The following is a 22,609-nucleotide window of genomic DNA, read 5'->3' as shown; positions in this document are numbered from 1 at the left end:
CTTGACCATGCGTCAATATGTTGACGCGGAGGGTATACCTTTCGCGTCATTTTTTGACGAACTGGGGACTTCAATACTATTATGTCCGTTGCATTCTCTTTCCTATTTTCTTACCATTTTCGCGTCGGTTTAGGGTTAGATTTACATAATGACATCCCTACCCAAACCTAACTCTAACCCCAACGCCAGGTGACAACTGTTTAATTTCGCGTACCTAACTCTAACCCCAACGCCAGGTGACAACTGTTTAATTTCGCGTACACTGTTTAATTTTGCGTAATCTAACCCTAAACCGACGCGAAAATGGTTCGGGGCGGCAGTGGCCTAGTGGTTCATGTAGGTTGTCTACAAACCGGAAGGTTGGTGGTTCAATCCCCGGCTCCACTGGACCAAGTGTCGAGGTGTCCTTGAGCAAGACACCTAACCCCAGCTTGCTCCCGACGAGCTGGCTGGCGCCTTGCATGGCTGACACCGCCGTCGGTGTATGAATGTGGGAGTGAATGGGTGAATGTGAGGCTAATTGTAAAGCGCTTTGTATGGCCATAGGTCTGTTAAAAGCGCTATATAAATGCAGTCCATTTACCATTTACTTTTCAACATGTTTAAGATGTGTAGTTGAGAATTATTTGTAGTAAAAGTTTGACTAGAAATGCAATATGCATTTATTTAATGACACATGATACGGTTCAATAGCTTTTCAAACGTGGGATGCACTGCACCAAAAAAATTGGGCAATCTTTATTAAACTCTAAAGAACATACTATATCTCTTCTATGTACAATTATTTGTAGTACAATTTATAACAACACATTTCTCTATGGGATTTCTCTTTACAACTGCATTATTTTCAATAGTTTTGGAGACAAGGGGCTCACTGCTCAAAACAACATGGGAATTCCTCAATGTGCTCCAGGGAACATATTACAACTCTCAGATGTTCACTTATTTGCTCACAAATGAATATTCATCACATCACATTTTTCTATGGGAAACCATGCAAATACATTCTTTTCAATAACTTTACAGATAAAGGGTTCACCGCTCAAAAACAACATGGGAATTAATCAATGTACTGCAGGGAACATATTACAACTCTCAGATGTTCACTTATTTGCTCACAACTGAATATTCATCACATCACATGTTTCTATGGGAAATCCCTATGCAAATACATTCTTTTCAATAACTTTACAGATAAGGGGTTCACCGCTAAATTCAAGGATGGGAATTCATCATTGTGCTCCAGGGAACATATTACAACTCTCAGATGTTCACTTATTTGCTCACAACTGAATATTCATCACAGAACATTTCTCTATGGGAAATCCCTATGCAAATACATTCTTTTCAATAACTTTACAGATAAGGGGTTCACCGCTAAATTCAAGGATGGGAATTCATCAATGTGCTCCAGGGAACATATTACAACTCTCAGATGTTCACTTATTTGCTCACAAATGAATATTCATCACATCACATGTTTCTATGGGAAATCCCTATGCAAATACATTATTTAAAATAACTATACAGCTAAGAGGTTCACTGCTCAAGACAAGGATGGGAATTCATCAATGTGCTCCAGGGAACATATTACAACTCTCAGATGTTCACTTATTTGCTCACAACTGAATATTCATCACAGAACATTTCTCTATGGGATTTCTCTTTACAACTGCATTATTTTCAATAGTTTTGGAGACAAGGGGCTCACTGCTCAAAACAACATGGGAATTCCTCAATGTGCTCCAGGGAACATATTACAACTCTCAGATGTTCACTTATTTGCTCACAATTGAATATTTATCACAACATATTTCTCTATGGGAAGTCCCTATGCAACTCGTTTTTTCCAATAGCTTTGAAAACAAGGGGCTTACTGTTCAGAAGCATGATCTGAAAATTATCATTGTACGCCAAAGAAAATATTACAACTCTAAAATGCACAATTATTTGTTTAACATTTATAACCAATTTATAATAACAATAGCAAAATGATTTTGTTCAATAGCTCTTAAGAACAATAACCTGCTACTTTAAAACAAGATTGAAAATGCCTTTTGGACCCTTAAGAACATAATACAAGTTTAAAATGTACATTTATTTCCTTAGAATTCATTATTTATGACAGCACATTTCTCTATAGGAATTCTCTATGCAACGTCATTTTTAATAGTTCTTAAGAACAGGAACATGCTTTTCCAAAACAAGATGAAAAATGTGTTTTGGGCCCTGAAGAACATATTACAACTTTTAAATGTACAATTATTTGCCTCAGTTGTTTCATTTCTTATACAAATCAAAGGACCTCAGCCCAGTCTTAATGCAGGCCAAGATAACATGAGGAAGTAGCTGACTGGTGCTTTTGGCCACCAGGTCATGGTGGTCACCACTGTATTTTGCAACATGGTGTTTTACAATGTCAAACACCTTTTCCCATGGCAGTTTGTTTTCCATGACTTCTCGGACTTGTTCTTTGTTACTCTAATATGAGGCATACCTCTTCAGATTTTGTTAGATTTCTTTATTATACTACTTCAAAAGGGAAAGAGTGCAATGTAGGTGTCAAAAGTAAGTTTAGAATTTCTGGACAAAGGTACAGATTGTATTCACTTGACATTGGCTTGTGTGACTGTCGTTCCACGATCTCTTCAAACAGCTGAAGAAAAACGCCGTTAAAGGTGATTGACTTGCTTTTAAGTGATCCACCTTTGGTTTTTCAAATGAGGCATTCACATAAATGCATACTTGGACACTTTTTATATTATGGTAAGTCAACAGGACAGTTCACACAGCAGGGATTGGCATTGGAATTGCCTGATATGAGTTGAGCAGAGCTGCAGTACAGTGTATTGCCTGTAAATATATTATTTTCTTCCCCCAGCAAATTATATGCTTTTTACAGGTCAGTGTTGGGCAGAAAATATTATATTTTACCCATTACTTGTAACGACACAATAAAGTGGAGGAAGCAAGCGCAGGCGATCAAAACAGATTTATTAATAATGATGGTAAAAGCAGTGAAACAAACAGAGCAAGTGACTGAGTCCAGGATGTTGGCAATGGTGATCGAAGGTCTACGGTGGCGTGAAGAGTGTTGAGGTGTGAAGTCGGTGAAGAGTGGGATGATGGCCAATGGATGAAACCAGAACGAACCAAACAGTCACACGGAGACGACGACACGAAACACTAATCCAAACACACGAAGACGAGAGACGATAATCCAAGTAGTATGGCTGGAACATGAAATGAGGATCTGACAACAGGAAGAGAACTGAGTGAGTATATGTAGCTGATGGGTAATGAGGATCAGCTGGAGCGAGGCAATCATACACAGGTGACAACACTTAATCAAAACGAGCACATGGCAGAGGTGAGTGAACAAACAAACACACACACACACATGACACGGAGGAAACAGAGGATTTCCTACCGTGACAGTACCCCCTCCCCTAGGAACGCCCCTTGGCGTTCCCAGCCTGCTTTACCTGTAGATTGTAATCATCAATAAGGCGGTGATCCAGTATGTCCCGAGCAGGAACCCACCTTCTCTCCTCCGGACCGTAACCTTCCCAATCCACCAAGTACTGAAACCCGCGTCCCCTCCGTCTGGAGTCCAGAATACGATTAACCAAATATGTGGTCTCCCCATTTACGATACGAGGCGGGGGGGAACCGGGGCAGGCGGATTAAGACGGGAAAAAAAATCACCGGTTTAATTTTGGACACATGAAACACGGGATGAACCCTCCTGTACGCCGGTGGAAGGCTAAGACGCACTGTTACCGGATTAATGATTTTGGTAACAGAAAACGGGCCAATAAATTTGGGAGCAAGCTTATTCGAAACGGAACGCATCGGAATGTTCTGGGTTGAAAGCCACACTCTTTGACCGACGACGTAACGGGGAGGCTTCGACCGGTGGCGATCGGCCTTAGCCTTGGTGCGCGACCTTGCCTGGAGCAGAGCTCTACGAGCTCTGGTCCAGGTGCGGTGACACCTCTGGACTAGTGCGTTTGCAGAGGGGACCGACACCTCGGATTCAGTACTGACAAAATTAGGTGGTTGGTACCCTAAACTACACTTAAATGGAGACATGCCCGTAGATGACACCGGCAGAGAATTGTGTGCGTACTCCACAATTGAGAGTTGTTGACACCAGGACGAAGGATTGTTGGAAGCCAAACATCGCAAAGCCCTTTCGACATCCTGATTGGCTCGCTCGGTTTGACCATTGCTCTGGGGATGGAACCCGGATGAAAGACTAACAGTCGCCCCTAACAATTTACAAAACTCTCGCCAAAATTTGGACACAAATTGGGGACCCCTGTCAGAGACCACGTCTGTCGGAAGGCCATGTATACGGAAGACGTGGTCAATGACAATTACCGCTGTTTCCTTGGCTGACGGCAATTTGGGCAAGGGGATGAAATGAGCCGCCTTCGAGAACCGGTCCACTACGGTTAAAATCACCGTATTACCCTTAGAGGGTGGGAGGGCGGTAATGAAATCTAGTGAGATGTGGGACCAGGGTCTCGAAGGGACAGACAGCGGTAAGAGTAACCCATCTGGAGGTCGATTGGAAGTCTTACCAACAGCACAAACTGAGCAAGCCAAGACGAAGTCTGGAGAGCGAGCTCGGAAACCTTCGTCACCATCGCTTGGAAAGCTCGACCCATCTCATCTATCGCCTTGTCTTGACGATCCATGCGACCCTCGGTGCGTTGCAAAAACTCCTCCAGATGAGATGGGGAGCGATCGCCTGCTGCTTCCATGATGGTCAGATCCTTCTGTAACGACACAATAAAGTGGAGGAAGCAAGCGCAGGCGATCAAAACAGATTTATTAATAATGATGGTAAAAGCAGTGAAACAAACAGAGCAAGTGACTGAGTCCAGGATGTTGGCAATGGTGATCGAAGGTCTACGGTGGCGTGAAGAGTGTTGAGGTGTGAAGTCGGTGAAGAGTGTGATGATGGCCAATGGATGAAACCAGAACGAACCAAACAGTCACACGGAGACGACGACACGAAACACTAATCCAAACACACGAAGACGAGAGACGATAATCCAAGTAGTATGGCTGGAACATGAAATGAGGATCTGACAACAGGAAGAGAACTGAGTGAGTATATGTAGCTGATGGGTAATGAGTATCAGCTGGAGCGAGGCAATCATACACAGGTGACAACACTTAATCAAAACGAGCACATGGCAGAGGTGAGTGAACAAACAAACACACACACACATGACACGGAGGAAACAGAGGATTTCCTACCGTGACATTACTAGTTACTACTTTCAAAAATAAAATGATTACTTATTACTGCAGCCAACAGTAATTAGTTACAATACTAGTTACCAGGGAAAGTAATATTATTACTGAAACTGGTTACTAGTAACTTGTTACTACCCAACACTGGTCCACATAAGAAGTAATGTTTCCCTAAACACTAAGAAAACAATTTGCAGCATTACACATTTCTATTCTGCTTCTATTTTGTAGATTTGCAAATGGATGTACTTAATGCAGGGAAACTCACATCAAACAAAATCAAAATTCACTCAAAAATTTTTTTTTGGGTTTAATTAAGAATTTTATGTCAACGAGTTCCACGCAATTTGTTTAAGTAATCTCAAAAAACAATAATTTAGTTAATTTTACAAAAGATATTTAAGTAAACTTAACAAACCTTAGTATAGTCTACAAACAAAAATTGAGTTAATTGTACATGAAAAATGCAATTAATGATCACAATTTTTTTAATAATGCCATTTTTAGTGATGGGCGATTTCGAAGCACGCTTCTTAAGGCTTCGAAACATTTACGAATCTTTTGTTTCGAATCATTGGTTCAGAGCTTGTTTCAAACTGGCAAAAGTCACGTGATTTTTAGCAAATGAGGCTTCATTACGTCATAACTGTTTCGAAACGTTTCGAAAATCCGACGATTCACCACTACGGGGAGTTGTTCACAAATGACCAGTGTAGGTGAACTCGGGTCAGTTTTTTATGAAAGTTCATAAACAAAACATTCATCCTTCTGACTACTTTTTTTGTCTACTTTTTTGTTTATAAACAGATTTAATGGCATAATTAAATAGGGAGTTCATTTTAATGATTTGTTTGCCATAAATAAAACGAAAAACACAGAATACAGTTTTAATTATGTCTTAATTAAATTAAATAATTTATTTTTCTTAAAAACAATTTTTTAGAACAATCTCGCTAATATTTTGTAAAAGTGTAAAATGTTTGGACAGATCTTGCTGCTTTTACACAATTTTGACCAGCAGGTGTCGCCAACGTGTATGGTGTTTCGAACGCTTCAAAAAACTGAATCAATTTGCGAAGCAATTGATTCAAAGCTTCAAAAACCTTCGTTTCTCCCATTACTAGCCATTTTATAAACTCTATCCTCTTTAATTAGGGTTTAATAAGTCCATAACATCAATCAATCAGCATGCAGCTGCTCAAAACTCATCAAATAAAATTTTTTAGTTTCAGTTTATCAAACATATCAGAAACAAATGTTAAAGTTATATTTCAAACCGTTTGTTTGTTTGTTTGTTCATAAAACATATCAGAAAAAATGTATTGCCTGATATATGGCTATTTATTACTAGTGATGGTCGTTTTCAAAGCACTGCTTCATGAGGCTTTGAAACATTTACGAATCTTTTGTTTCGAATCATTGGTTCAGAGCTTGTTTCAAACTGGCAAAAGTCACGTGATTTTTAGCAAATGAGGCTTCATTACGTCACGTTTCGAAAATCCGATGGTTCACCACTAGGGGAAGTTGATCACATGACCAGTGTCTAATATGTTTAGGTGAACTTGGGTCAGTTTTATTATGAAAGTTCATAAAACATTTATCCTTCTGACTAATAAAACTGATATTTTATCTACTTTTTGTTTATAGACAAATTTAATGACAAAAATGTGCATAATTAAAAGGGAAGTTAATTTTAATGATTTGTTTGCCCTAAATAAAACTAAAAACACATAATAGATTTTTAACTATGTCTTAATTAAGTTAAATATTTTTTTCAAACAAATTTTATACAAATCTTGCTATTATTTTGTTAAAAAGTGTAAAATGACTGGACATTTCTGCTTTCACACTATTTTGACCTGCATTTTACTCACATACCTATATAATGGTGCTACACACTTCTGCAAGAGGGTGCCAGAACAACAATTACCCATAATACACTGCGAAATCCTCAGCCAATGGGATGCAACTCTGTATTGGTTTTATTAATGTGTTACTTAACTTAATCTGTTATGCTGGCTAAACAAATAATTTTAAAGTAAAGCTGACAAGACACACTTTTTTTGTTAAATGGACTAGATTAAATTTAGTTATATTATAAATATAAAATGTTTTACAGGCGTTTTGCCATTTTTTACAACGCATTGCATTGTGGGTGCAATAACCCCTGCTGCACTCTTTCACTTTTGCCACTCTATCGCCATCTCTGTTTGAAACCTAAAATTTCAACTTGTTTGCAAAGTTATTTTCTAAACATGGATGATAAATTGTAAACTTCTAAACTGTTGTCAGAACAAGATACAAGTATTTTAGCATTGACACACGTTATTTAGTAGAAAGATATTATTTTTTCACCAATTTAATTACATTAAATCAACAGTTTGTGTTTGTTTTAGATTCATTTGAAGTCACCATTATCGCGATTACTGTTTCCTTTAGTTGTCCCTTGACTCTTACTAAATTGGTTTTCCTCTTTCAGCAATTGCAACAGTGTTTTATTAAGACTGCTTGTTGGCTGGTGGAGGAAGAAAATGTTGCAAGTTATTCAAAATGCCTATGGTGTGAAAATCTAACTTTTTCCTTGTTAAGTGTTATAATTTGGATCCAAGTAGGTTTCTCAATCTAGAGAATATGAAAAGATCAGCCCAGTAACTTAATTTTGATAAACCGTTCTTTTTTGCTTTGCAAATTGATTCAGTTTTTCGAAGCATTTGGAACACCATACATGCTGGTAACACCTGCTGGTCAAAATAGTTAAGCAGCAAGATCTGTCCAAACATTTTACACTTTTTACAAAATAATAGCAAGATTGTTCTAAAAATAGGTTTTAAGAAAAATAAATTATTTAATTTAATTTAGACACAATTAAAAGGGTATTTAGTGTGTTTTTAGTTTTATTTATGGCAAACAAACCGTTAAAACAAACTTCCTTTTTAATTATGCACACTTTTGTCATTAAATCAGTCTATTAAAAAAAGTAGACAAATGGTAGTGTTATTAGTCAGAAGGATGAATGTTTATGAACTTTTATAATAAAACTGACCCGAGTTCAACCTACACTGTTCATTAGTGATCAACTCCCCCTAGTGGTGAATCGTCGGATTTTCAAAACGTTTCGAAACAGTTATGACGTAATGAAAGGTGTGTTCGACTTCATGCGGCGCTGCGCAGACCGATCGGCGGCTGACTTGAAGCAGTGCATTCTGGTTAGTAATTTTGTCCGACTTCAGCTGGCGCTGCAGGCACGTTACTGTGTCATATGGTTTTTAAGTAACACGAGAGCATTTCGAGAGTAGCCGGCTAGCTCAGCCGGTGCAGCTTCTCCAGAGCCCTATTGTATTTGGGCGAAGACCCCTATTGTATCTGTTAGTAGTCTTATTAGGGGTCAAGCCAAGAAGTGGCGTAGACACCTATTGTTATTGTTAGTTTTCTTATTATTAGGGGTCAAGCCCAGAATGGGCGAAGACCCCTATTGTATCTGTTAGTTTTCTTTTTCTTTTTTTCTTTTTCTTTTTCTTCCTCCGCCATTGCGGTCTATGGCAGCCTATAGCAGCGTACGTAGGAAAGTTATGAAATTTGGCACACTGATAGAGGACTGTCCAAAAAGTCTCCACAGCAAATTTGAAGTCTGTATCTCTAACCCGCTAGCGCCACCAACAGTCCAAATTTGCACTTATGTATTTGCTTATAACTTCTGACCCGTAAGTCCTAGACACTAAATTCTTGTATCCTCTGATTCCTTGGCTCAAGACGATTCGATTGGACCCTATGACGTCATTTTCCGTCATGAAAAATTTTCCGCCATTTTGATTTATTCATAAAACCTACTTTTGCGAACTTGTCCTAGAGCTTTTGCCCAATTGCCATGAAAAACGGTATGTAGCATCTAGAGACACTCAGGGCAAAAAGTTATTAAAAGAATTTTGATAAACCATTCCGTTTTCGTATAACGCGTCAACAAATTTTACGTAGAGCCCAAAAAACAGGTTTTAGTGTGTATCTTCGCCAATCTTATGTCTATTGACGCCAAACTTGGTAGTTGTGATGCCAGTGAGGATCTGAGGGGGCATGCAGACTTTCGTCACAGCACCACCTACTGAAGTCCAGAAAAGTTGCCGAGTCCAACGTTACCAAACATGCCAGATTTCGCGTTACGGTTAGCCCTGCGCAGCAAAACAGCACTTAAAAAACACGCGCGAATATCTCCGCGAGCGTAATTCTGATCGACTCGAAAACACCATAGGAAGAACATTGCATTACCTTCTGAACAAAAAGTTCTATTGGCGTTATATTAAAATTTTCATCAGAAATGGCCGAAAATTGCAAAAAACGAAAAATTACCTTTACATTTTCAGTTTTTACACATAAATGGTTATAACTTCGTAACGCAAAGAGATTTTTTCACCATATTTGATACGCTGATGTACGACCACAGTCTGAGGCTACACAAAAAAAATTGTATGCTTGCACCACTAGTTGGCTTTATAATTGAACAAAACCTTTGAAATCAAGCCACCCTATGGTCATACAACTGTTTCTTCACTAAACTAAAGTGTATAGTCATAAAACTAGCTAGATGTAACACAGTTATGAACTGAGGTTGCATGCACAACTTTGTCATTGCGCCACCTAGTGGTTTTGAGATAAAAATATGGTATTTTTGCCTAAAACTACTCCAACAGTACATCTAAAATCTTGGGTCATCATGTATTATTCCTTTCATGGCTTGGAGATCATTGGTGCATGCCAATTAATTCCTTAGCAACCAATAAGGATACCTTATCAATCCTTTTTACAAGAGCTATATCTCTGCATCAGAACATCGTAGAGACATGGGGGTGGTCTCTTTTGACTCATTAACACCACTGTAACATTTTGTGAGCTGAGAATTGCCACTGCAAGCACCACTCACATTTTCTTCAGTGTTCTAGTTGTCAATGCTCCTCGAGAAGAGAGGGAGAGATTACACTGAATGAAAACAAAGCTTTTTGCTGATAACTGTTATATTACTTAGTCTGAAATCAAGAGATTTTCTTAGGTTCTTTAAACTGATCATCCGAATTCAACTTTACTTTCTTCTGTGCCCTTTTTGGCTTGACCCCGGCATTGCTGCTTGCAGCTATATTTATTATTATTATTAGGGGTCAAGCCACGAAGTGGCGTAGACACCTATTGTTATTGTTAGTTTTCTTATTATTATTCATCCTAGTTCTTTCGCCATTGAAGTCAATGGCAGCCCATAGAACCGTACGTAGGAAAGTTATGTAATTTGGTATGTGTCCTCCACCTAGTGGTCACGAGATTCGAAAAATGCTTATTTTTGCTTATAACTACTTCAAACTTGAGTCTAAAATCATGAAGGTGGTTTTGTTAGATTCCTTGAGGCATGCCGAGTCAAACGATAACAAACGGTTTTCGGTCGGCCATTTTGGGTGTCGGCCATTTTGAATTTTCTCATTAAGTTCAGTATTTCACAAACAAAATGGCGTATCGCTACGAAATTTGGCATGGTTCATCAGTGACATGTTCTGAGCGCACCTATAAATCTTTAGGACAGCGCCACCTAGTGGTCAGGATATGTAAAGAAATTGTTTAAAATCTTTATAGCATTTGATTCATTTGCCACACTGACATGAGACTTCACTCTATTGATTCCTTGGCTCGTGCTAAGTCCGACGGTACCAAATATGTCTGAGTCAAACCTACTTCCTGTCGGCCATTTTGAATTATATTGAACACCTACTTTTTCGAACTCCTCCTAGAGCGCTTGTTTGATTGGCTTGATTTTTGGTACGCATCATCTAGAGACACTCTAGACAAAAAGTTATCAAAAGCTTTTCGGTAGACCTATCCGTTGTCGTATAACACATCAAAGAATGCGAGGGCGAGCACGCCAAAATGTGTTTGAGCCTGTATCTTCGCAAAACTTTTGCGTATTGATATGAGACCTGGTATATGTCATAACAGTGATGACGTAAGGGTGCATGCACCGTTTCGTCACAGCGCCCCCTAGTGGTCACGAGATATAAAAATTTCTATTTTTGCTTATAACTACTGCAAACTTAAATGTAAAATTATGAGAGTAGTCTTGTTAGATTTCGTGAGGCATGCCGAGTCAAACGATACCAAATGGTTTTTGGTCGGCCATTTTGTGTGTCGGCCATTTTGAGTTTTTTTTAAGTTCAAGCATTTCAGAAACGCAATTGCGTATTGTTATGAAACTTGGTATGGTTCATCAGCAACATGTTCTGAGAGGGCTTGTAAACTTTTTGGCGCCCCCTAGTGGTCAAGAGATTTGAAGCTATATCTCTGCATCTCTTTATCGTATTTACACCAAATTTGGTGGGTGTCATCACAATCATGACCTGAGTCACCATCTATTGTTTTGGTCAGTGCCCCCTAGTGGTCAAGTCATTTAAGGCTATATCTCCGTATCGCTTTATCGTATTTACACTAAATTTGGTATGTGTCATCACAGTCATGGCCTGAGGCACCATCTATTGTTTCGGCACAGTGCCACCTAGTGGTCTCAAGATACAAAAAATTGCAATTTTTTCCCTAAAACTAATGCAAACTTAGATCTTGAATCATGACCGTCATCACGTATGAATCATTTTTGCCATGTTTGGCTTGACCCCGGTATCGCTGCTTGTTATATATTCTTCTTCTTCTTGTTCTTCCGCCATTGAAGTCAAGGGCAGCCCATAGAACCGTACATAGGAAAGTTATGAAATTTGGCACACATGTAGAGGACGGTCTTAGAAGTTACTATAGCAACATTGGTGTATCTGACTCAAACCCTCTAGCGCCACCAACAGTCCAAAAATCCACTTATGTTCATGCTCATAACTTCTGACCCGTGAGTCCTAGAAACTAAATTCTTGATTCCTCTGAATCATTGGCTCATTATGATTCAAATGCACACATTGATGTCATTTGTGTCATGCACATCTTTCCGCCATTTTTAATTTTTCGTAAAACCTACTTTTTCGAACTCCTCCTAGACCGTTTGTCCGATTTGCATGTCCTTTGGTATGTAGCATCTAGAGACACCCAAGACAAAAAGTTATCAAAAGCTTTTTGATAGACCAATGCGTTCTCATATAAATTGACAACATATATGGCTGCCAGCACGCCAAAACGGACGTGAGGCCTTATCTTCGCAAAACTTTATTGTATCGACACGAAACTTGGTATATGTCATTACAGTCATTACCTGAGGGTGCCTGCAACGTTTCGTCACAGCGCCACCTAGTGGTCACGAGATTCGAAAAATGCCTATTTTCGCTTATAACTACTTCAAACTTGAGTCTAAAATCATGAAGGTGGTCTTGTTAGATTCCTTGAGGCATGCCGAGTCAAACGATACCAAACGGTTTTCGGTCGGCCATTTTGGGTGCCGGCCATTTTGAATTTTCTCATTAAGTTCAGTATTTCACAAACAGAATGGCGTATCGCTACGAAATTTGGCATGGTTCATCAGTGACATGTTCTGAGCGCACCTATAAATCTTTAGGACGGCGCCACCTAGTGGTCAGGATATGTAAAAAATTTTTTTTAAATCTTTATATCATTTGATTAAATTACCACTATGACATAAGACTTCACTCTATTAATTCCTTGGCTCATGCTGAGTCCGACTGTACCAAATATGTCTGAGTCAAACCTACTTCCTGTCGGCCATTTTGAATTATATTGAACAGCTACTTTTTCAATCTCCTCCTAGAGATCTCGTGTGATTGGCTTGATTTTTGGTATGCATCATCTAGAGACACTCTAGACAAAAAGTTATCAAAAGCTTTTCGGTAGACCTATCCGTTCTCGTATAACGCATCAAAGAATGCGAGGGCGAGCACGCCAAAATGTGTTTGAGCCTGTATCTTCGCAAAACTTTTGCGTATTAATATGAGACTTGGTATATGTCATAACAGTGATGACCTGAGGGTGCATGCACCATTTCGTCACACTGCCCCCTACTGGTCACGAGATTTAAAAAATGTCTATTTTTTGCTTATAACTACTGCAAATTTGAATGTACAATTATGAGACTGGTCTTGTTAGATTTCGTGAGGCATGCCGAGTCAAACGATACCAAATGGTTTTTGGTCGGCCATTTTGTGTGTTGGCCATTTTGAATTTATTCTTTAAGTTCAAGTATTTCAGAAACGCAATTGCATATTGTTATGAAACTTGGTATGGTTCATCAGCAACATGTTCTGAGAGGTCTTGTATACTTTTCGGCGCCCCCTAGTGGTCAAGTGATTTGAAGCTATATCTCTGCATCTCTTTATCGTATTTACACCAAATTTGGTGGGTGTCATCACAATCAAGACCTGAGTCACAATTTATTTTTTGGTCAGTGCCCCCTAGTGGTCAAGTCATTTAAGGCTATATCTCTGCATCTCTTTATTGTATTCACACCAAATTTGGTGGGTGTCATCACAATCAAGACCTGAGTCACAGTTTATTTTTTGGTCAGTGCCCCCTAGTGGGCAAGTCATTTAAGGCTATTTCTCTGTATCGCTTTGTTGTATTTACACTAAATTTGGTATGTGTCATCACAGTCATGACCTGAGGCACCATCTATTCTTTCGGCACAGTGCCACCTAGTGGTCTCAAGATACGAAAAAATTGCTTTTTTCATAAAACTAATGCAAACTTAGATGTTAAATCATGGCAGTCATCATGTATGAATCATTTTTTGCCATGTTCGGCTTGACCCCGGTATCGCTGCTTTCAGCTATATTTAGGGGTTCAAGCCCGAAGGGCTGAAACCCTATTGTATTTGTATGGATTTTTATTAGGGTTTCGAGCACGAAGTGCTGAAAACCTATTGTATTTGTCTGTTTTATTAGGGTTTTGAGCACGAAGTGCTTAAAAACCTATTGTATTTGTCTGTTTTATTAGGGTTTCGAGCACGAAGTGCTGAAAACCTATTGTATTTGTCTGTTTTATTAGGGTTTCGAGCACGAAGTGCTGAAAACCTATTGTATTTGTCTGTTTTATTATTAGGGGTTCAAGCCCGTAGGGCTGAAACCCTATTGTATTTGTATGGATTTTTATTATTATTAGGGTTTCGAGCACGAAGTGCTGAAAACCTATTGTATTTGTCTGTTTTATTATTATTAGGGGTTCAAGCCCGTAGGGCTGAAACCCTATTGTATTTGTACTGATTTTTAGGGTTTCGAGCACGAAGTGCTGAAAACCTATTGTATTTGTCTGTTTTATTATTATTAGGGTTTCGAGCACGAAGTGCTGAAAACCTATTGTATTTGTCTGTTTTTAGGGTTTCGAGCACGAAGTGCTGAAAACCTATTGTATTTGTCTGTTTTATTATTAGGGTTTCGAGCACGAAGTGCTGAAAACCTATTGTATTTGTCTGTTTTATTATTAGGGGTTCAAGCCCGTAGGGCTGAAACCCTATTGTATTTGTATGGATTTTTATTATTCTAGTTATTATTTTTCTTCTGCCGTAGAACGGATCGTGCAGACCAAACCGTAAGGCCTAGAGACTTGAGACTTGGCCAAATGGTAGGACCCAATTTGGGGAGAGGTTGATAGAGTATCAACCCGATTGGCCTATAGGTGGCGCTATAGCGATAACAAACGCGTTGATGCTCATAACTCCCAGAATTCTTGTCCAAATGTCAAGTGTCTTATATCCCTGGATTCCTTGCGTCAAGACGAACAAAACGTATATCTCCGATTTCATTTCCGTCATGAAAATTTTTTCGCTATTTTCGATTTTGTCGAAAAAAATAAAAACGAACTAGTCCTAGGTTTTTTGTCCGATCGGAACCGTTCCAGTGCTGTAATATTCCTTGGAGTGTGAATATGAAAAGTTATCAAAAAAAAGTTGAACTTTATACTCGTCGTCGTCAAGCCACGCCCAAACGCCCCCAATGGGCGGAGCCTCTTGGACTTCAATGGCTGTAACTTGGGATTGGAAAGAGGTATCGAAACCAAATTTGGTACACATATACAGCGGACTATTCTGGGGTCACGTGCAAAAAATTGCATCGCTTGACCACTAGTTGGCGCTATAACACTACTTCAACTTTGAAGAGCTGTAACTAGAGAAATATGGGACCGATCAACTTGAGATTTGGCACGGGTGCTCTTGGTCTAGGGTACTATCTGTGTGGGAAAGGAATTTCGCGTAGCTCAAAAAACATGGCCGCCATCGGCCAATCAAGAAAAAGCAGCTATTGGGCAGGGTTAACGGAGGCCGATCGAAACGAAACGTGGTGGACCTGTTTGTCTCTTGGCCATGAAGGTCTGTGCAGAGTAAGAAAAAATTCGGCCTCCGGGAGGCGCTATCACGTTTTTTCAATGTTTAAGTGATTGTGTATTATGCAGTGTTTCAGATATCAACAAGATCTTTATATCATTTAATAGAGCTACATTTAATGAACAACTTTTCCTCAAGAAGCACTTGTCTCAGTCGAATCGTTTGTTAGATATTCATAATTTTCTCTTAAACCTACTTTTGCGAACTAGTCCTAGGTTTTTTGACCGATCTGAACCAATCCAGTGCTGGAATATTCCTTAGACACTGAATATCAATAATTATCAAAAAAAAGTTGAACTTTGCACTCGTCGTCGCAACACTACGGTCAAAAGTACGAAGAGGCGGGGCCACAAATACTTAAATTGCTATCATTTATGATAGGAATGAGATATCAACATGAAACTTGGTACACATATGTATAGACCCAAGCTGAGGTCACATGCAAAAAATTGCAGAGATTGTCCATTAGGTGGCGCTATAACTTAAGAACAAATAACCATAACTATAGCATATGTATATGACACATAAATATTTGTCTGACCTACTTGTTATTTTGCACATTACATCTACTTTCAGGTTCTTATAATGGTCTATGAGGATAATTATTTATCTTTGAAAACATGCCACTCAACAGCCAACCAGTATTAACCATGTACGAGTCAAGCCTAATGGTGTGTGATTACAACTAAACTCATGGGACTGTTGGTCTTATGTTTCCAAGTGTCTGTGAGGATTTTTAGTTCATCTTTCTGAAAATCTTTGCATCTAACACAATGTGTGCAAAGTAAACAGTTCTCTAGATCAGTGGTTCTCAACACACCTGCTTCACATAATCAGCACAATAGTAGAGATCTCTATTAACTAAACTGATTGTGTCAGATGAGAGAAACATACAAAATGTGCAGAGCAGTGGTTCTCCAGAAACGGAGTAGAGAACCACTGCTCTATATGTTTATGTTTATATGAAAAAACTATTTTGTGAACTAATACTTGGTTTTTCACTCAACACCACTAAAGCCAATGCAATACAATTTCCTGTAGTCTGTGAGCAAATATGAATGCCAAATTGTTATCACCAATTGTACGTCTTATTCCTTTAGTTGTTTAGCTTTGAATTACAAAAACAACTTTTCAAAACTACTAGAATTTTTTCAGTCAACAACAATAAAATCAGCGCAGTACATTTTTCTGTCCTCTGTGTGTAAAGGTATATCAAATACAAAATGTAATGAATTTGAATACCTGCTTTTGTAAGCATAGATTTCATGTGATGTCACACATTGGTGTAGGTGCCATTTGTACGACTGAATTGCAGCATGTGTGTTTAAAGGAACTCATAAAGATATGGATTAAAGTTTTTCATTATCTCCATTTATTTACATCAGTAGCATTAGGATTCTATTCTACCTTCCATGACATAAACGTGTCCTGACATGATGTATAATACAAAGTTGTTACATTTTTATATGTTATTTTTCAAATATTGCACCAAAAACTTCATGTGATAATGCAATTGGTTATTATTCACATAAATGACCTGCTAGAACCCGACTAAAAAGCAGCACTTTTGAAAGTAACACAGACAAATGCTCACCAGCAAATCTGCTGCAAATCTACTAAATAACATGACATTTGTTATTGACATAATTTGATATTGAAAACATATCTGGATCAGTTATTTATTGGCCCAGCCTAAAATCACATGAAAATAATTGCAGAGCTATACCACTATTTGACAATTTAACATGACAGAGCCTAAAAATGTTTCTATTAAAATATGTAACTTTGCTTTATTGTTTCCAAATCCATAAATTAGTATTCTCTTACAATAACACAATAAAAGGATTATATGAAAAATATATACTCTCTGTGTGAAACACAGACCCTCATTAATATACTTAAGAGCATGCTTATCAGGATTTGAGTTAAAAATGTGTCTACCTTTATTTACTTTTAAATATTCAATACTAATTTTATGTTAAATTAATTGTAAAAGGAAAACAATAATTTTAGCCAACAGATGGCAGAAGGTCATCTTCTGCCATCTGCTGGCTAAAATTATTATTTAGTATTTAAAATGTATACTCAATGAAATTGTGTTCACAGGTTTCATCAATGGATGCATGATTTAACTTTATGAAGTCAGTATTATTATGTTAAAATAACATTTCGTCAATCATTCTGACGGTATCCGTTTTAACAGTCATGTGACATTCGAACATAGGATAAACATTTAAATAGGTTGATGAACTCTTAAAGGACACCAAGCATATGGAGATTGGTCATTTATTTCAAAGTCTTATTTCCTAACCCTGCCATTTCTGCTTCTGTGTGTAAATGCATGTATGTGTTTTAGCTTATTCTTCATCATTGCTGTGTTATAGATTAGCCATATGAGACCTATATCTCTATATCAGAACATCGTAGAGAAATTGTGGTGGGCTGTTTTGTCTCATGTTAACAATTTTTGAAACATTTTGTGTGACAAATCTTGCAACAGCATGCACCACATAATTTTCTCTTCAGAAAATTTACCTAATTGGTAACATGTTAGTATTTCATATTCTAAGTATATTTGATAACAATGCAGCAAATCTAAACAGGCATGCCCTTAAAGGTCTTAAAGGTTCATATAATGAGATTTTTTAAAGATGTAAAATAAATTGTTTGTGTACCCAGAGTGTGTATGTGAAGTGTTATCTCAAAATACTCCACAGATCATTTATTATAGCATGTTAAAATTGACACTTTGTAGGCCTGAGCAAAATTGTGCAGTTTTTGGGTGTTTCCTTTAAAATGCAAATGAGTGGATGAAATGCAAACACTGATCACAATGATGGTGGTTTGTTGTAATTGAAATTCAATTGTGCTCTCGATTATTTTATTTTTTATCTTTTTCATGTTTTCTAGGTTGATATAAGCACTGGGGACCCAATTATAGCACTTACACTTGGAAAAAGTCAGATTTTCACGCTATGACCCCTTTAAGGTCCCAGATCGCTTGAACCCCGCTAATCGCTGCTTGCAGCTATATTTAGGGGTTCAAGCCCGTAGGGCTGAAACCCTATTGTATTTGTATGGATTTTTATTAGGGGTTCAAGCCCGTAGGGCTGAAACCCTATTGTAATTGCTCAGATTTTTATTATTATTAGTTATTATTATTATTTTGCCGTAAAACGGAACGTGCAGACCAAACCGTTAGGCCTAGAGACTTCAAACTTGGCCAAATGGTAGGACCCAATTTGGGGAGAGGTTGATATAGTATCAACCCGATTGGCCTATAGGTGGCGCTATAGCGATAACAAACGCGTTGATGCTCATAACTTCCACAAATTTTAGCCAAATGTCAAGTGTCTTATATCAATGGAATCCTTGCGTCAAGACGAACAAAACGTATATCTCCGATTTTATTTCCGTCATGAAAATTTTTTCGCTATTTTCGATTTTGTCGAAAAAAATAAAAACGAACTCGTCCTAGGTTTTTCATCCGATCGGAACCGTTCCAGTGCCATAATATTCCTTGGAGTGTGAATATCAAAAGTTATCAAAAAAAATGTGAACTTTTGACTCACCGTCGTCAAGCCACGCCCAAACGCCCCCAATGGGCGGAGCCTCTTGAAATTAAATGGCTATAACTTAGGAATGGAAAGAGGTATTGACACCAAATTTGGTACACATATACAGGGGACTATTCTGAGGTCAGGTGCGAAAAATTGCGCCGCTTGACAACTAGCTGGCGCTATAACACTACCTCAAATTTGAAGGGCTGTAACTACAGAAATATGGGACCGATCAACTTGACATTTGGCACGTGTGCTCCTGGTCTGGGGTACTATCTATGTTTAAAAGGAATTTTGCGTAACTCAAAAAACATGGCCGCCATCGGCCAATCAAGAAAAAGCAGCTATTAGACAGGGTTAACGGAGGCCGATCGAAATGAAACGCGGTGGGCCTGTTTTTCTCTTGGCCATGAAGGTCTGTACAGAGTAAGAAAAAATTCGGCCTCTGGGGGGCGCTATCACGTTTTTTCAGTGTTTAAGTGATTGTGTATTATGCAGTGTTTCAGATATCAACAAGATCCTCATATCATTTAATAGAGGTACTTAAAATGAACAACTTTTCCTCAAGCAGCACTTGTCTCAGTCGAATCGTTTGTTAGATATTCATCATTTTCTTTTAAACCTACTTTTGCGAACTAGTCCTAGGTTTTTTGACCGATCTGAACCGATTCAGTGCTGGAATATTCCTTAGATACTGAATATCAATAACTATCAAAAAAAAGTTGAACTTTGCAGTCATCGTTGCAACACTACGGTCAAAAGTACGAAGAGGCGGTGCCACAAATACTGCAATGGCTATCATTTATGATAGGAATGAGATATTAACACGAAACTTGGTACACATATGTATAGACCTAGGCCGAGGTCACATGCAAAAAATTGCAGAGATTGTCCACTAGGTGGCGCTATAACCTAAGAACAAAGAACGATGACTATCGCATATGTATACAACACATAAATATTTGTCTGACCTACTTGTTATTTTGCACATAACATCTGCTTTCAGATTCTTATAAGGGTCTTTTAGGATAATTACATATCTTAGAAAACATGCCGACCAACAGCCAGCCAGCATTAACCATGTACGAGTCCAGCGTAATGGTGTGCGATTACCACTAAACTGATGGGCCTGTTTGTCTTATGTTCTTAAGTGTCTTTGATGATTTTTGGCTCATCATTCCGGAAATATTTGCATCTAGAACAACGGGAGTTACGTTAACTGTGCCCTAGATCAATGGTTCTCAAAATTATTCCTGGAGGCCCACTGCTCTGCACATATACGAAAGTCTTCTATTTTAAACAAATCTACTTTAATCATCAGTAGAGATTTGTATGAACTGAACTGATTGTGTCAGATAAGAGAAACATACAAAATGTGCCGAGCATTGGGTCTCGAGAAACCACTGCGGTTCACTGAGTTGAAAGTACTGCTCTAGATGTTTATGTTTATATGAAAAACAATTTTATGAATTTGCTGTACTATCTGGGCAAATATCAATATGAAACATAAAATAAACTTTTGCCGTTGTATTACTGGATTTGATGTGATGTCACATAGTGAGGTGGGCACCATTTGTAACCTGTATTCTTTATTTCATTTGTAGCTGCTGTTATGTTCCTTTTGTCCATGGGTTTGCATCTGCATGAAAATTATTATAAGATTTAATGATTTGCAGTCATTTACCTCATTAAAAGACTTGAGGTAATCAATTCAAGCATTTTGAAATGTGACATTTTCAAAATGGGCCAGACTAAGTATATCTAACTAATTAACTAGTAATGTGAAGCTTATGACAAAATATTAACAGTTTTATTAAGATCAGACAATATATGTCTTTCCAAGACTAGGGCTGGTTGAATAAACATACAGTAGCCATTAAGTTAAGACTGTGTTTTAAGGACTAGTCTGAAGAACTAGTAGTTAGTTAGGGCTAATCAATCTTACTATTTGGATTTAAATATAATTTAAATAATTTAAATATTTTTTCACATGATACTTAAAGCAGTTATGTTCAATCATGAAGACAAAAATGTATGACTAACTTTGAATACTAGTCTTAGAGATTAATGTTACTGACCATTGGTTTAAGTGTAGTTACAGACTAAAATTAAGGCTTAAGTTTTAGTTATCTTACTTGAAAATAGCTTACACTGGCCTACCTTTAAATATATCTGGGCCATAGTTTTGTCTTAAGATGTACACCAGTAATGTTTTTTATAAGGTTTGTTTGTAAAAAGTACCTAAATGTTTTTACATAACTAATGGCTAGTCATGCATCAATTTAAACCTGTGGGAAACAACCCTATGAAGTTATAAAGCTTCAAATGTTGTCTTAGAATTCTTCAAATCCTAAAGGCCACTTCACACTGGTCAGACAGACTCCAACAGACGCGTCTGTTGGAGTCTGTCTGACCAGTGTGAAACCCCTGTTGGAAGTTGTTGGATCAAAGTAAATGACACTTTAGAATGTGGTTGTCTGTTGGTGTCTGTTGGAGTTGGTAGTTGTCTGACCAGTGTGAACTGGCCTTAAAGGTATGAACAAGATTGCTGTAAATATGTGGATCCTTAAAGAACAATAATAGGCCAACATTAGAAATAATAACTAATAATCACACATAAAGAGAATATATATTTGGTTATCAGTAGCTTTAGTATTCTAATCCAGGGGTTTTCAAACTTTTTGTGTGTGTGGACCACTATTTGTAATCAAGAATTTTCGCGGACCACCTCGTAATACTTATTATAAAATATGTCTACACAAAGTCCTGAATTAATCTGCACATCTAAATAGTCTTACTAGCACTAAACTAAAACTATAACTGGTCATCACATCAGTACAACAGGTTTCTTAACCTTATATCATAATTATTTATATACATATTCTTAGTGTTGGGAAAGTTCACTTTCTACATGAACTAATTTAGTTCGCAGTTCACAAATTTTAAAATGAACTAGTTCAGTTCATAGTTCATATTTGAAAATGTTAAACTAGGTCACAGTTACAAAAATGAACTAATTTATAGTTTTTTAATGATTGCCATTATAGCCCATATAGAACCACAGACAGCAATTATTTGATCAGTTTTAACACTGAAGCGTCAGATTTCATCTTCATGTCCAACTTTAAATCCTTATCCAACCAGGGTTTACATTAGCATTGACTGTCTTTTAATTTTTGTATTTGCTTACACATACCTTGAAAGGCTAGCTGGGTGGGGGTCGCACCCCGGGCGAGAAGCGCTGCTGCGAGGCATTGCGTGTATGACAACTCGCAGGTATTGCACACCACACGTGCACGTTAAATAGCTTGAGCTTAGTCAAAGTCTATTTCAAGATCCGGAATATGCGTTAGCAGCCTATGTTAATCGTTAACGATTTAGGACAAATATGATGTTATTTAATGTTAAACTATTTGAGTTGGGCGGCAGGAATTTCAGCAGCGTCTGTGTTGTTGTGATGACGCATGCAGCGCTGCGTGACTGGTGA

The sequence above is a fragment of the Paramisgurnus dabryanus genome, chromosome 4, assembly GCF_030506205.2.
Source record: "Paramisgurnus dabryanus chromosome 4, PD_genome_1.1, whole genome shotgun sequence".
NCBI lineage: Eukaryota > Metazoa > Chordata > Actinopteri > Cypriniformes > Cobitidae > Paramisgurnus > Paramisgurnus dabryanus.
This window is presented reverse-complemented; position numbering follows the sequence as displayed.